Source organism: Scyliorhinus canicula, chromosome 18, assembly GCF_902713615.1.
Source record: "Scyliorhinus canicula chromosome 18, sScyCan1.1, whole genome shotgun sequence".
Taxonomy (NCBI): Eukaryota; Metazoa; Chordata; class Chondrichthyes; order Carcharhiniformes; family Scyliorhinidae; genus Scyliorhinus; species Scyliorhinus canicula.
This window is the reverse complement of record NC_052163.1, coordinates 116,475,245-116,491,945: the sequence shown is the minus strand read 5'-3', so window position 1 is coordinate 116,491,945 and position 16,701 is coordinate 116,475,245.

The following is a 16,701-nucleotide window of genomic DNA, read 5'->3' as shown; positions in this document are numbered from 1 at the left end:
ATTTTATTTGGCGGGGGGGGCGGGGGGGGGAGATCAGCAGAAGGAATGCATTCATTTTATTGTGTGAGGCCGCAGCTGACAGTGGGAACGGATAACGGCTTCCTCCATCTCAACACTGGCCACAGGAGGTAAGTGGGAGCTATCCAACATCCAGCTTCTGCCTGACAAAGCAGTGTCACCATTGAGAACATGCGTCAGGAGCAGGATGCACTGACTCGGATTTTACCTTGGTAATGACGGTGAAGCTGGGCGATATGATGGCACAGTGGTTAGCACTGCTGCCTCACAGCGCCACGGACCTGGGTTCAATTCCGACCTCGGGCGACTGTCTGCGCGGAGTCTGCACGTTCTCCCCGTGTCTGCGTGGGTTTCCTCCGGGTGCTCAAGTTTCCTCCCACAGCCCAAAGATGTGCAGGTTAGGTGGATTGGATATGCAAAATCTTTATTATTGTCACAAGTAGGCTTACATTAACACTGCAATGAAGTTACTGTGAATATCCCCTGGTCGCCACATTCCGGCGCCTGTTCGGGTACACGGAGAGAGAATTCAGAATGTCCAGTTCACGTAACAGCACGTCTTTCGGGAGTTGTCTTTCGGGAAACCGGAACAAGTCTTTCGGGAAACCGGAGGACTCGGAGGAAACCCATGCAGACACGGGGAAAATGTGCAGACTGTGCACAGACCCAAGCCGGGAATCGAACCTGGGACCACGGCGTTGTGAAGCAACAGTGCTAATCACTGTGCTACAGTGCCACCCATTGTCCCGACGTGTGGTTGCAAGGATATGGTGGGTGGATTGGACCTAGGTTAGGGTGCTCTTTCAAAGGGTCGGTGCAGACGCGATGGACCGAATTGTTTCTTTCTGGTCAACTTGCTGAAATCTCCTTTACGTCCCATCCTCACACTGTAGGGATTCTATGATTCTATGAAACAAACCGCGTTCGTGGTCATTATGCCACCGAAACTGGCAGCAACCTCTGCAGTCTGCATACCTGAAACAGAAATCCACACGTTAGAACATAAGAACATAAGAACTAGGAGCAGGAGTAGGCCATCTGGCCCCTCGAGCCTGCTCCGCCATTCAATGAGATCATGGCTGATCTTTTGTGGACTCAGCTCCACTTTCCGGCCCGAACACCATAACCCTTAATCCCTTTATTCTTCAAAAAACTATCTATCTTTACCTTAAAAACATTTAATGAAGGAGCCTCAACTGCTTCACTGGGCAAGGAATTCCACAGATTCACAACCCTTTGGGTGAAGAAGTTCCTCCTAAACTCAGTCCTAAATCTACTTCCCCTTATTTTGAGACTATGTCCCCTAGTTCTGCTGTCACCCGCCAGTGGAAACAACCTGCCCGCATCTATCCTATCTATTCCCTTCATAATTTTAAATGTTTCGATAAGATCCCCCCTCATCCTTCTAAATTGCAACGAGTACAGTCCCAGTCTACTCAACCTCTCCTCGTAATCCAACCCCTTTAGCTCTGGGATTAACCTCGTGAATCTCCTCTGCACACCCTCCAGTGCCAGTACGTACTTTCTCAAGTAAGGAGACCAAAACTGAACACAATACTCCAGGTGTGGCCTCACTAACACCTTATACAATTGCAACATAACCTCACTAGTCTTAAACTCCATCCCTCTAGCAATGAAAGACAAAATTCCATTTGCCTTCTTAATCACCTGTTGCACCTGTAAACCAACTTTCTGTGACTCATGCACTAGCACACCCAGGTCTCTCTGCACAGAAGCATGCTTTAATATTTTATTGTTTAAATAATAATCCCGTTTGCTGTTATTCCTACCAAAATGGATAACCTCAGATTTGTCAACATTGTATTCCATTTGTCAGACCCTAGCCCATTCACTTAACCTATCCAAATCCCTCTGCAGACTTCCAGTATCGTCTGCACTTTTCGCTTTACCACTCATCTTAGTGTCATCTGCAAACTTGGACACATTGCCCTTGTTCCCCAACTCCAAATCATCTATGTAGATTGTGAACAATTGTGGGACCAACACGGATCCCTGAGGGACACCACTAGCTACTGATTGCCAACCAGAGAAGCACCCATTAATCCCCACTCTTTGCTTTCTATTAATTAACCAATCCTCTATCCATGCTACTACTTTACCCTTAATGGCATGCATCTTTATCTTATGCAGCAGCCTTTTGTGTGGCACCTTGTCAAAAGCTTTCTGGAAATCCAGATATACCACATCCATTGGCTCCCCGTTATCTACTGCACTGGTAATGTCCTCAAAAAATTCCACTAAATTAGTTAGGCGCGACCTGCCCTTTATGAACCCATGCTGCGTCTGCCCAATGGGACAATTTCTATCCAGATGCCTCGCTATTTCTTCCTTGATGATAGATTCCAGCATCTTCCCTACTACCGACACTAAGCTCACTGGCCTATAATTTCCTGCTCTCTGCCTACCTCCTTTTTTAAACAGTGGTGTCACGTTTGCTAATTTCCAATCCACCGGGACCACCCCAGAGTCTAGTGATTTTTGGTAAATCATCACTAGTGCATCTGCAATTTCCCTAGCCATCTCTTTTAGCACTCTGGGATGCATTCCATCAGGGTCAGGAGACTTGTCTACCTTTAGCCCCATTAGCTTGCCCATCACTACCTCCTTAGTGATAACAATCCTCTCAAGGTCATCACCTGTCATAACCTAATTTCTGTCAGTCACTGGCATGTTATTTGTGTCTTCCACTGTGAAGACCGACCCAAAAAACCTGTTCAATTCCTCAGCCATTTCCTCATCTCCCATTATTAAAACTCCCTTCTCATCCTCTAAAGGACCAATATTTACCTTACCCACTCTTTTTTGCTTTATATATTTGTAAAAACTTTTGCTGTCTGTTTTTATATTCTGAGCAAGTTTACTTCATACTCTATCTTACTCTTCTTTATAGCTTTTGCAGTAGCTTTCTGTTGCCCCTCAAATATTTCCCAGTCCTCTAGTCTCCCACCAATCTTTGCCACTTTGTATGCTCTTTCCTTCAATTTGATATTCTCCCTTATTTCCTTAGATATCCACGGTCGATTTTCCCTCTTTCTACCGTCCTTCCTTTTTGTGGGTATAAACCTTTGCTGAGCACTGTGAAAAATCGCTTGGAAGGTTCTCCACTGTTCCTCAACTGTTCCACCATAAAGTCTTTGCTCCCAGTCTACCTTAGCTCATCCCATTGTAATCTCCTTTGTTTAAGCACAAAACACTAGTATTTGATTTTACCTTCTCACCCTCCATCTGTATTTTAAATTCCACCATATTGTGATCGCTCCTTCCGAGAGGATCCCTAACTATGAGATCATGAATCAATCCTGTCTCATTACACAGGACAAGATCTAGGACCGCTTGTTCCCTCGTAGGTTCCATTACATACTGTCCTAGGAAACTATCGCGGATCATTCTATAAACTCCTCCTCAAGGTTGCCTTGACTGACGTGGTTAAACCAATCGACATGTAGATTAAAATCCACCATGATAACTGCTGTACCATTTGTACATGCATCTGTTATCTCTTTGTTTATTGCCTGCCCCACCATAACGTTACTATTTGGTGGCCGATAGACTACTCCTCTCAGTGATTTTTTCGCCTTACTATTCCTGATTTCCACCCAAATGGATTCAACCTTATCCTCCATAGCACCGATATCATCCCTAACTATTGCCCGGATGTCATCCTTAAATAACAGAGCAACACCACCTCCCTTACCATCCACTCTGTCCTTCCGAATAGATTGATACCCTCGGATATTTAACTCGTGATCATCCTTTAACCATGTTTCAGTAATGGCCACAAAATCATAGTCATTCACGATGATTTGCGTCATCAACTCATTTACTTTATTCCAAATACTACGAGCATTCAGGTAAAGTACACTTATGTTGGTTTTTTTACCTCTGTTTTGAATCTTAACATCTCCAGTTTTACTCCTTTTAGTATTACTGGGCCTATTCACTGAGCTCCCCTCAGTCACAGTACCTTGTACTGTCGCCCTTTTTGACTATGTCTTCTCTGTCTTGCACTTTCCCCCTTACTTCCTTTTGCTTCTGTCCCTGTTTTACTACCTTCCAAATTCCTGCATCGGTTCCCATCCCCCTGCCACATTAGTTTAAACCTTCCCCAACAGCTCAAGCAAACACCCCCCCCAAGGACATTGGTTCCAGTCCTGCCCAGGTGCAGACCGTCCGGTTTGTACTGGTCCCACCTCCCCCAGAACCGGTCCCAATGCCCCAGGAATTTGAATCCCTCCCTCTTGCATCATCTCTCGAGCCACGCATTCATCCTATCTATCCTGACATTCCTACTCTGACTAGCTCATGGCACTGGTAGCAATCCTGAGATTACTACCTTTGAGGTCCTACTTTTTAGTTTAACTCCTAACTCCCTGAATTCCGCTTGTAGGACCTCATCCCATTTTTTACCTATATCGTTGGTGCCTATGTGCACCACGACAGCTGGCTGTTCACCCTCCCCCCCAGAATGTCCTGCAGCCGCTCCGAGACATCCTTGACCCTTGCACCAGGGAGGCAACATACCATCCTGGAGTCTCGATTGCGTCCACAGAACCACCTGTCTATTCCCCTCATGATTGAGTCCCCTATCACTATAGCCCTGCCATTTTTCTTCCTGCCCTGCTGCGCAGCAGAGCCAGCCACGGTGCCATGAACCTGGCTGCTGCTGCCTTCCCCTGGTGAGCCATCTCCCTCAACAGTATCCAAAGCAGTATATCTGTTTTGCAGGGAGATGCCCGCAGGGGACACCTGCACTGCCTTCCTACTCTTGCTCTTTCTTTTGGTCACCCATTTTCTATCTCCCTCATTAATTTTCACCTGCGGTGTGACCAACTCGCTAAACGTGCTATCCACGACCTCCTCAGCATCGCGGATGCTCCAAAGTGAGTCCATCCGCAGCTCCAGAGCCGTCAGGCGGTCTAACAGGAGCTGCAGCTGAACACACTTCCTGCACGTGAAAGAGCCAGGGACAGTGGACGTGTCCCTGAGCTCCCACATCGCACACGAGGAGCATGACACGGGTCTGGGATCTCCTGCCATGTCTTAAACCTTAGGTAAATTTATACAACTACAATTTCAAAATAAAAATAAATAAATTAGACAATGAAAAGAAAAGGATGGATTCTGTCAGTGATTGTCAGTTTCACGGATGGATTCTCTCAGTGATTGCATGCTTTCTCAAGAGATCGCACTGATCAGAAACCCCAAGATTCCAATCAATGAGATATCTTATGAAATTGATGAGAAATCCTGGTTTTATTTACACTGTTAGTCTGGCTGTAAAAACGTTTAAAGCAAGTATAACTGGGCTTTTAATTATATATTAACCAATAATTATTTTTAAAACACCCTCACTAGCCCTGAAAGGTTCATTTTAAATTTTTGGAATGTCAATTTCCCCATAAATAAAAATTACCCACATGTGTTTAACAATATAAAATTATCTTTTTTATTTTAACTTTCATCTTTATCCAATCATTATCATTCCTTTCTCTGTCTATAAAATGTATATTCAAAGTGAATCATTAAGTGATTTTGACTTTCAGGTTTTCTGTCTTTGGGAATACACAATTGTGATTGGCTGTTTGCTGATATCAATGCTGCTGCACAGCAAGAAATATCCTTGACTGGTTCCCAGATTTAAAGGGAAAGGGGATATTCCCATCTCAAAGAAGGCTTTTTGAGCAGCTTTCTTCCAAGACAGAGGCGAATCCCATTGCATCATCATTCATTGAAACATCTGGCCCCTTTAAGAGCCAGGCACTTTAGGAGCAGGATACATTAGGAGTGAGGTGTGCTGGACACATTTGGAGTGGGATATATTAGAAGTGATAAAAGAATGGTAAGGTACATAATGAGCAAAGCACATTTAGTTTGAGGTACCTTAGTAGTGACGTACATTAAGAGTGAGGTATCTAAGGAGCGAGGTGCATTAGGATTGAGGTACAGTAGTAGTGAGGTACATTAAGAACGAGCGACATTAAGATATATTACATACGAGGTACTTTAGAAGTGAGCTATATTAGGAACGAGATACATGAGGAGCGAGGTACATTAAGGGTGAGATACATTAGGAATGGGGTACTTTACGAATGAGGTACATTAGGAGTAAGGCACATTCAAAGCGAGGCACATTAAGAGTGATGCACATTAAGAGTGAGGCACATTAGGAGTGGAATTCGTTATGAATAAGGCACATTAGAAACAAGGTACATTAAGAGTGGGGAACATTAAGAATGAGGTATATTACGAGTGAGTACATTAGGAATGAGGTACATTAGTAATGAGGCACAATAAGAGTGAGGCACATTCGGACTGAGGTACATGAGTGAGGCACATTAAGAATGAGACACATTCGGAGTGAGGTACAATCAGAGTGAGGTACATTAGAAGTGAGGCACATTAGTAGCAAGGCACATTAGGAGCGAGGCATATTAGGAGCAATTTATATTACGAACGAGGTACATTAGAAGTGAGGTACATCAGGAGCGAGTCACATTAGGAATGAGATACATTAGGAGTGAGATACACCAGGAATGAGCTACATTAGGAGTGAGGTATATCAGGAATGAGATAAATTAGGATGAAGTACATTAGGAATGAGATACATAGGAGTCAGCTACATTAGGAGTGAGATACATTAGGAGTGAGATACATTACAAGTGAAGTACATTAGGAGTGAGGTACATCAGGAGCGAGACACATTAGGAATGAGATACACCAGGAGTGAGGTACATTAGGAATAAGATACACAGGAGAGAGCTACATTAGGAGTGAGGTACATTAGGAGTGAGGTACATTAGGAGTGAGGTACATTAGGGGTGAGGTACATTCGGAGTGAGGTACATTTGGAGTGAGATACATTTGGAGTGAGGTACATTCGGAGTGAGGTACATCAGGAGTGAGGTACATTGGGAGCGAGGTACATTAGAAGTGAGGTATATTACGAGTGAGGTACATCAGGAGTGAGGTACTTTAGGTGTGAGGTACATTAGGAGTGAGGTTCTTCAAGAGGGAGTCACATTAAGAGTGAGGTACATTAGGAATGAGGTGCATCAGGAGCGGGGCACATTACTAGTGAGGTACATTCGGAGTGAGGTACATTAGGGGTGAGGTACATTCGGAGTGAGGTACATTAGGGGTGCGAGGCACAGTAAGAGTGAGGTACATTATAAGTGAGGTATGTTGGGGCAACACGGTGGCACAGTGGTTAGCACTGCTGCCTCATTGTGCCGAGGTCCCGGGTTCGATCCCGGCTCTGGGTCACTGTCCGTGTGGAGTTTGCACATTCCCCCCGTGTTTGCGTGGGTTTCGCCCCCACAACCCAAAGATGTACAGGGTAAGTGGATTGGCCACGCTAAATTGCCCCTTAATTGGAAAAATTAATTGGGTATTCTGAGTTTATTAAAAAATAAATAAAAAGTAAAAATAGAATTGAGGTAAATTAGGGGTGAGGTACATCAGGAGCGAGTCACATTCAGAGTGAGTTACATTAGGAGTGAGGTACATCAGGAGCGAAGCACATAAGGAACAAAGTACATTGGGAGTGAGGCACATTAGGAGTGAGTTACATTAGGATTGAGGTACATTAGTAATGAGGTACATTAAGAGTGAGGCACATTAAGAGTGAGGTACATTAGGAGTGAGGTACATTAGGAGTGAGGTACATTGGGGTGCAGTATATCAGGAGCGAGGCACATAAGGAACAAGGTACATTGTGAGTGAGGTACATTAGGAGTGAGGTATATTAGGAGTGAGGTACATTAGGGGTGCGGTATATCAGGAGCGAGGCACATTAAGAGAGGTACATTAGAAGTGAGGTATATTAGGAGTGAGGTACATTAGGGGTGAGGTACATTAGGAGTGAGGTACATTAGGAGTGAGGTACATTAGGAGTGAGGTACATTAGAGGTGCGGTATATCAGGAGCGAAGCACATTAAGAGTGAGGTACATTAGGAGTGAGGTACATTAGGGGTGCGGTATATCAGGAGCGAGGCACATTAAGAGTGAAGTACATTAGGAGTGAGGTACATTAGGGGTGAGGTACATTAGGAGTGAGGTACATTAGGAGTGAGGTACATTGGGGTGAGGTACATTAGGAGTGAGGTACATTAGGGGTGCGGTATATCAGGAGCGAGGCAGATTAAGAGTGAGGTACATTAGGAGTGAGGTACGTTAGGAGTGAGGTACATTGGGGTGAGGTACATTAGGAGTGAGGTACATTAGGGGTGCGGTATATCAGGAGTGAGGCACATTAAGAGTGAGGTACATTAGGAGTGAGGTACGTTAGGAGTGAGGTACATTAGGAGTGAGGTACATCAGGGGTGCGGAACATTAGGAGTGAGGTACATTAGGGGTGCGGTATATCAGGAGCGAGGCACATTAAGAGTGAGGTACATTAGAAGTGAGGTACATTAGGAGTGAGGTACATTAGGGGTGCGGTGTATCAGGAGCGAGGCACATTAAGAGTGAGGTACATTAGAAGTGAAGTATGTTGGGGCAGTACGGTGGCGCAGTGGTTAGCACTGCTGCCTCATTGGGCCGAGGTCCCACGTTCGATCCCGGCTCTGGGTCACTGTCCGTGTGGAGTTTGCACATTCTCCCAGTGTCTGCGTGGGTTTCGCCCCCGCAACCCAAAGATGTGCAGGGTAGGTGGATTGGCCACGCTAAATTGCCCTTTAATTGGAAAAATGAATTGGTTACTGTAAATTTCTTTAAAAATAATAAATAAATAAAAAACAAAAAAAGAAGTGAGGTATATTAGAGCTGCGGTACATCAAGGGCAAGTCACATTAAGAGTGAGATGCATTAGGACTGAGGTACATCAGGAAAGAGGCATATTATGAATGAGGTACGTTATAAACGAGGTACATTATGAGTGAGGTACATTATGAGTGAGGTACATTATGAATGAGGTACATTATGAGTGAGGTACATTATGAGTGAGGTACGTTATGAGTGAGGTACATTATGAGTGAGGTACATTATGAGTGAGGTACGTTATGAGTGAGGTACATTATGAACGAGGTACATTATGAACGAGGTACATTATGAACGAGGTACATTATGAGTGAGGTACATTATGAGTGAGGTACATTATGAGTGAGGTACATTATGAGTGAGGTACATTATGAACGAGGTACATTATGAGTGAGGTACATTATGAGTGAGGTACATTATGAGTGAGGTACATTATGAGTGAGGTACATTATGAACGAGGTACATTATGAGTGAGGTACATTATGAACGAGGTACATTATGAGTGAGGTACATTATGAACGAGGTACATTATGAGTGAGGTACATTATGAACGAGGTACATTATGAGTGAGGTACATTATGAGTGAGGTACATTATGAGTGAGGTACATTATGAGTGAGGTACATTATGAACGAGGTACATTATGAGTGAGGTACATTATGAACGAGGTACATTATGAGTGAGGTACATTATGAGTGAGGTACATTATGAACGAGGTACATTATGAGTGAGGTACATTATGAGTGAGGTACATTATGAGTGAGGTACATTATGAGTGAGGTACATTATGAGTGAGGTACATTATGAGTGAGGTAAATTATGAGTGAGGTACATTATGAGTGAGGTACATTAGGAGTGAGGTATATTAGGAACAAGGACACCAAGAGAAGATTGCTACCTGCTGAGGCACAGCTGGATACAGATGTTTCACCTGGACTGATGGTATCAGAGTCTCCCTGTCTGGTTAGTAGGCCCGACTTATACTGGGTAATGGGCATTGAAACCTAAACCTAGGGACTTCAATGGAAATCTATACAAGGTGTGGCACCTGGCATTACTGAACCTATACCAGGTGCTGGTGCCACGTTCTCTTCATAAATATACACCTTCAAATGATAAACTGCAAATACATTCGTAAGTTTACAATATAAAAGAGCTATAATTTAACCTATTAGGACATGCTTGCTGAACCAGCTGTAGGAAGGGCTAATGAGTTGGATTGTGGATAGGAGCTCTTCCATTTTAGTACATGTGCAACATTGGGTCCCTTACACTGCTGAAGTAGCAGACTACAAAGCTATCATTAATCCAGTGAAATTCATTGAAAATCGTACAAATCTGCTGTTGTAGTTTCAATGTGAGGGCTGTGGGTCAGTCCTGTGACATTATGTATAATGCCTAGTGCATTGAGGGTTAAGGTAATATTTTATCCTACCACCAGATGGAGCTGGGGAGCAGACCTAATAAAAGGAATGCCTCTCAGACTTCTGGGAGAAGGCGGGAGAGGGTTAGAGTAAGAGAGCGAGTAGGAGGTGAGCAGAGAACAAGTAGAGATAGCGTGTGTGAGATAGGTGTTAGTATAGTGTAGACTGCAATTAGTTTATAGTATTTCTAGCTTTAGGAATAGTGTTCGAACTGTATAATATGTAGTGTAATAAAATGTAGCTTTGTTAATTTAACTTAGCTTTGTGGTCTCGGTGTACACTACGTCCAGAATCCATCCTGAGTATCAGCAACACAAAGAACATCACAGGTCCTGTCAGCCACAGAGGGCATTGTACTTCTCCAGGGTTTTGAGGTTCCTGCTGTACGTGGTCTACATTCCTCAGCCATCTAGGCTGGCAGGACAGAGATCGATAGGTTTTGATTAATAAGGGGATCAGGGGGTATAGGGAGAAACCAGGAAAATGAGGATGACAAACATATAAGCCATGATTGAATGACGGAGCAGACTCGATGGGCCAAATGGCCTAATTCTGCTTCTATGTCTTATAGCCTTTTGGGTATCACTACTGCTCTGTAGACCGTGAACTTTGTGCCGAGTCTGAGATCAGGCGGCCGAAGGCTATTCTGGCACATTGAAGGCGGTGTTGAACCTCATCGTCAGTGGTTGCCCTTATTGACAGTAGGTTCCCAAGGTATGGAAAGTGATCCACTTTGTCCAAGGGCCGCGTCATGTATTTTCACAACCGGGGGCAGTACTGTGTGGCGGGGACAGGTTGGTAGAGAACATTTGTCTTACGGATATTTTGTGTACGGACTATGCTCTTACATGCCTCGGTGAAGGTTTTGCGGTTAATCTGGAGCCACCTGACCTTTGGAGCATTGTAACAGATGATCATTGGGCAGGAGGCATACTGATCATGTGTTAATGTAAAGGTACAACCTGTTTACCCTCCCTGCTCAACAAAGAGGCAACTGAACTTCAAATGTAGAGGTGGGTCTTTCATTAATTCAAAGAGTGATTCAGCCACCTGTTTGTGACTGGCAGGTCTCGTCCGCGAGATGAATAATATCTCATACGACCCGTAGCCTCAGTGTGTCTATCACAGCTCCTCTTTCCTGTTATATTCCCTCTTGTTCTGAGTGCATTTTTTAATTAAGTTGCCGAGCTGATCCACAGAGCTTAAATGTCACAGCTGCGTGGCTCAGATCAGGAGATGCTATTCGACACGTATGAACATTTAAATATAAGGATTTTGACCTTTTCAAATGAACCTTTGTAAAACAACAATTAAGCTCGCTCTCATTACTCATGGCTGAAATATTTCAACAGGACGAAGCGGACAAAAGACCACAGCTACATTGGCAGACTGATCCAGGATTTCTGGCAAATCAGAAATGATGGGGCTATTGACTGAGCCAAGAATCTAGCTTCATTCTGATGTAGCCTTTGACTGTGTAACCCTGAGACCCTGAGATCCAGGTTGACACATGAAGAATGGCGACTGGTGTGAGGTTTCAGAGTGCTATTGACAGCCAGGGAACCAGCACACAACATCGCCTTCTCGATATTGGGACTTCAAACAACTTCAACACCAATGTAAAATCCTGCCGATGCTGGAAATCTGAAATAAAAACAGAAAATCAAGAAATCGCGGGATTGTTACAGTGCAAAAGGAGGCCATTCGGCCCACTGTGTCTGCACCGGCTCTCCAAATGTACATTCTGATTTAGTACCATTCTCCTGCCTTTTCCCCGTGCCCCTTCCACATTGGTTCTATTCAAATAATCACCCAATTGAATACCTCGATTGAACCTGCCTCCACCACACTTCCGGGCGAAGAATGTTAAACCCGAACCACTCGCTTCTTTTTTATTGTTCATTCACAGGATGTGGGCATCGCTGGCTGGGCCAACATTCACTGCCCATCCCCAATTTCTCTTGAGAAGGTAGCGGTCAACCTTCTTGTACCCAAACCGCTGAAATCCGAGTGGTGTAGGTATACCCACTGCGCTGTTAGGGAGGGGGTTCCAGGATTTTGACCCAGCGACAGTGAAGGAACGGCCGATATCTTTCTGAGTCAGGATGGTGAGTGGCTGGGAAGGGATCTTCCATGTGGTGGTGCTCCCACATCACATTCACTGGGAATGCTGGAAATACGTGTTGGTGTTGCAGCGTGCACTAGGAGACCTGGGGCAAGGGAAGATTTGCAGTGGCGGAAGCCACTGTCAGCTGATGATGCAACAGGTTCAGGCGGACCAGGAAAGAGACTCTTGCACAAACAAGGAGGCTCTTCATCACAGACACAGCAGCCGGGATTCTCCAACCCTGCGCCGGGTCAGAGAATCCCCAGGGGGGGAGGGGGGGGCACGAATCCCGCCCCGGCGCCTGCCGCCCTATGCTCCGGCGCTGTTTTTCGGGCGGGGGCGGGATTCCCGCCACGCGGGTTGGGGGCCGTTCAAAGCGCCCCGCCCCCGTCGATTCTCCAGGGCCCGATGGATCGAGCGGCCGTTCATTTTTGCCCAGTCCCGCCGGCGTGAATTACTCACCTCACACATGGTGGGACCTGGCAGGTGAGTATGTGGGGGCCGGTCCTCGGCAGGGCGCTGGGGGATCCGACTCCAGGGGGATGCCCCCCACGGTGGCCTGGCCTGCGATCGGGGCCCACCAATCTGCGGGTGGGCTTGTTCCATGGGGGCACTCCTTTCCTCCGCGCCGTGCCCCTGCCATATTGGCCTCCGCCATATTGCCCGGGGTCCGGCGCAGAGAAGAGAACCCCCGTGCATGCACGGAAATACGCCGGCCAGTCTGCGCATGCACGAGACCACGCGGCCGTTCCGCGCATGCGTGAACTCGCAGCGGCCCTTCGGCACAGGCTGGAGCGGCGCCAACAACTCCGGCGGCAATCTAGCCCCCGAAAAAGTGAGGGTAAGTGGAGAATTCCTCACCTTGGGGGGCTGTTGACGTCGGAGACATTGCCGCCGGTTTTCCCGTTGGCGTGGGGACACAGCCCCATTTTCTAAGAATCCCCGCCAGCTTTCCTGGAGTCAGACGCGCTGTCGCTGTGCCGCAAGCCCACCCAGACACAACTTTGCACAACATCGTGGGCCGAAGGGCCTGATCTGTGCTGAATTTTCTATGTTCTATGTTCTTTTTCCTGACCAACTCCATTGCCCTTAATATAAGGCTTATTGAGACCAGAAAGGTGGCAGGAGTTCTTGAAAATTAAGTTTCAAGTTGTTAATATTTTGCAGTATATTTGCGTCACTCTAGCCATGTGTTATTTATTGATACCAGCTTAGTCGGAGAGCTAAATGTACTGCCATGCCACATAGTCGACACACCCCGATAGTTAGGGGTAGTTATTTTACCTCGGAAGAAACAATGTTGTGTTTTCTCATTCACTCTTTATTGAATGTCCATGTTAGTGCCCAGTGTTTACTCCTGACTCTGTGAGACAAACCCTTCAGGGTGTTTGGGCATCGCTGGCTGAGCCAACAATTGTTTCCCATCAACCGAATGGTTGGCTGGGCCATTCCAGAGTCAACCACACTGCTGTGGAAATGGAGTCGGGTATAGGCCACTCCCGGTAAGGAGGGCGGGGTTTCGGCCCGTTGGCTTTTTGGTCATCATTAGACTTTTAAGTTCAATTTCACCGCCTGCTGTGGTGGGATTCGAACCCATGTCCCCAGAGCATCGCCCCGAGTCTCTGGATTACTAGTCCAGTGACAATATCACTAGGCCACCGCCCTCCCTTCCATGGATTGCAAAGGACGTTGTCTGCGATCACTCTCAGTGGAGCGAATTGAAATGTTGTCGGTGAAATCAAAGTCCTGGAAGGACTCTGCCAGCCAACACTCTGCAATGGACCCACATGTCGACAGACACAGACACTGCCGTTCAGGCCCTCGAGTTTCTAACCTTCACTTACTGACCACCATACCAGTACACGCACCCCTTGCCACTTCACTCCTCCATGCCCCGACCCACCCTCTATCCTCCATTGGAGATGAGGAGAAATTACTTCTCTCAAAGGGTCGTGAACCTGTGGAATTCACCACCCCAGAGTACGGTGGGTGCTGGAACCTTGAGTAAATTTAAGGAGGAGAGCAACAGGTTTTTAATCAGTAATGGTTTGAAAGGTTATGGAGAATGGGCAGGAAAGTGGAATTGAAGCGGACGGAAGATCAGCCATGTTCGTACTGAATGACAGAACGGGTTTGAGGGGCTGAGTGGCCTCCTCCGGCTCTTAGTTCTTATGTTGGTACAAACTGCCATTCTCCTGCTCCCCTTCCTTGTGCTGCAGTCATCAACCTGGGCTGCAGGATAGCACAGTGGTTAGCACTGTTGCTTCACAGTGCCACGGTCCCAGGTTCGATTCCCGGCTTTGGTCACTGTCTGTGCGGAGTCTGCACGTTCTCCCCGTGTCTGCGTGAGTTTCCTCCCGGTGCTCCGGTTTCCTCCCACAAGGTCCGAAAGACGTGCTTGTTAGGTAATTTGGACATTCTGGATTCTCCCTCTGTGTACCCGAACAGGTGCTGGAGTGTGGCGACTAGGGGCTTTTCACAGTAACTTCATTGCAGTGTTCCTGTAAGCCTACTTGTGACAATAAAGATTATTATTACATCACAAGAAAAACCGCCAACTTCATAGAAACAACTGCACAAAAACGACTTTTGCACACCAAAATCAACGTGACCCAGGAGCCATGGGACTCTCACGTGTCGCTGACTGTTTTCTGGAAGGTAAGATGTAATTAAAAATGTTTTACTCCAATGAGTAATCATGGCTCTCAAGTATGAGCCTGTCGCAGAATAGGTGTGTGGCTCAACCCACCACAAACACGCTGCTAATGAAATCTCTGCATCTCAATCCGCCGTCAGGAAATCAAAATGGTGGCTCCCGTCTAATCCAGTCACCCCACACCCCAACATTTCAGGCCAATGACCCTTGACCTGGAACAACTTTATCACTGAGGCAGCATTATCATTGGGAGGTGAAGTGATCCTTAGGCTAACAACGTTAGCTGCTGCTGAATGCTAACTCGTATGTAGTCCTTCAGTGCACACGTTAATTGTTGCCCTAATTACTCTGCAGTTGCAGAATCAATCATGATGTTATTTTGCAGACTAACAAACGGTATTAACATTTTAGCAGCAAAACATTTGGAAAACAAGCAGAATTACTGTTCAAACACCAGAGGACATGAGCATTCGAAGAAGAACAAGCGCTATTAATGACCACCACACAGTGTTGTTATTTCAATACAATAACACGTATCTGAAATGAAAATCGCTTATTGTCACGAGTAGGCTTCAAATGAAGTTACTGTGAAAAGCCCCTAGTCGCCACATTCTGGCACCCGTTCAGGGAGGCCGGTACGGGAATTGAACCGTGCTGCTGGCCTGCCTTGGTCTGCTTTAAAAGCCAGAGATTTAGCCCAGTGTGCTAAACCAGCCCCAATATCATTAGGAGGTGAAGTATCTGGGGTAATATCTTGATTCAGACACAAAACAACATCATGATTGGTCAGTGAGCCACATTGTCATTGGCTCAACAGATATTATCATTCGGATGGAACAAATAACCTGGCCATTGGGGCCAAGCTCCCACACAAAGAATGCATAACATTATTATTCATTTCTGGGATATAGGATTAGCATTTATTGCCCATCTCTAATTGCCCTCGAGAAGGTGGAGACCAGATGCCAACTGTGGAGATTATGATGTGTCAGAACCCTTTCTTTTTTTAAATTTAAATACCCAATTTTCTTTTGCAATTAAGAGGCAATTTAGCGTGGCCAATCCACCTACCCTGCATATCTTTTGGATTATGGGGGCGAAACCCATGCAAACACGGGGAGAATGTGCAAACTCCACATGGACAGTGACCCAGAACCGGGATCGAACCCGGGTCCTCGGCGCCGTGAGGCAGCAGTGCTAACCACTGCGCCACCATGCTGTCCATCAGAACCCTTTCCCTCCAGTCCAAAGGGCTCTTTTTCTGTTGCACTAAACAACTTGGAAACCATTTCACTGAATCTGAAGCAGCATCATTAAACATCTGAGCCGTATTACATACTCACAATGACACTGGTTGCTTAGTAATGCCGCAAGTGAGGGTGACCAGACCCCAACAGAAGGCTAGGATACTGGGCACAAACCCCAATATTTTATTTTAATTTTGTAAGACAGTGAGGAAAGGATAACTCACTCTAGGAGTGATTTCACACAAAATAGTATGGTATATTAAAACAAACTTTATTACTAACACAGTATTAAAATACCTTTAGCATTACATAAGAAACATAGCTGACAATTATAGTGACACACCTATCTTTATTCCCACACAAATCATCTCAGCTCTCAATCCACTTTTAAATACAATTAGCAGACCCAGGCATACTTGCTTCACAGCGATGTCCTTTGAAACTGTTTTGAAGAAAAGGCCAGAACCCTGT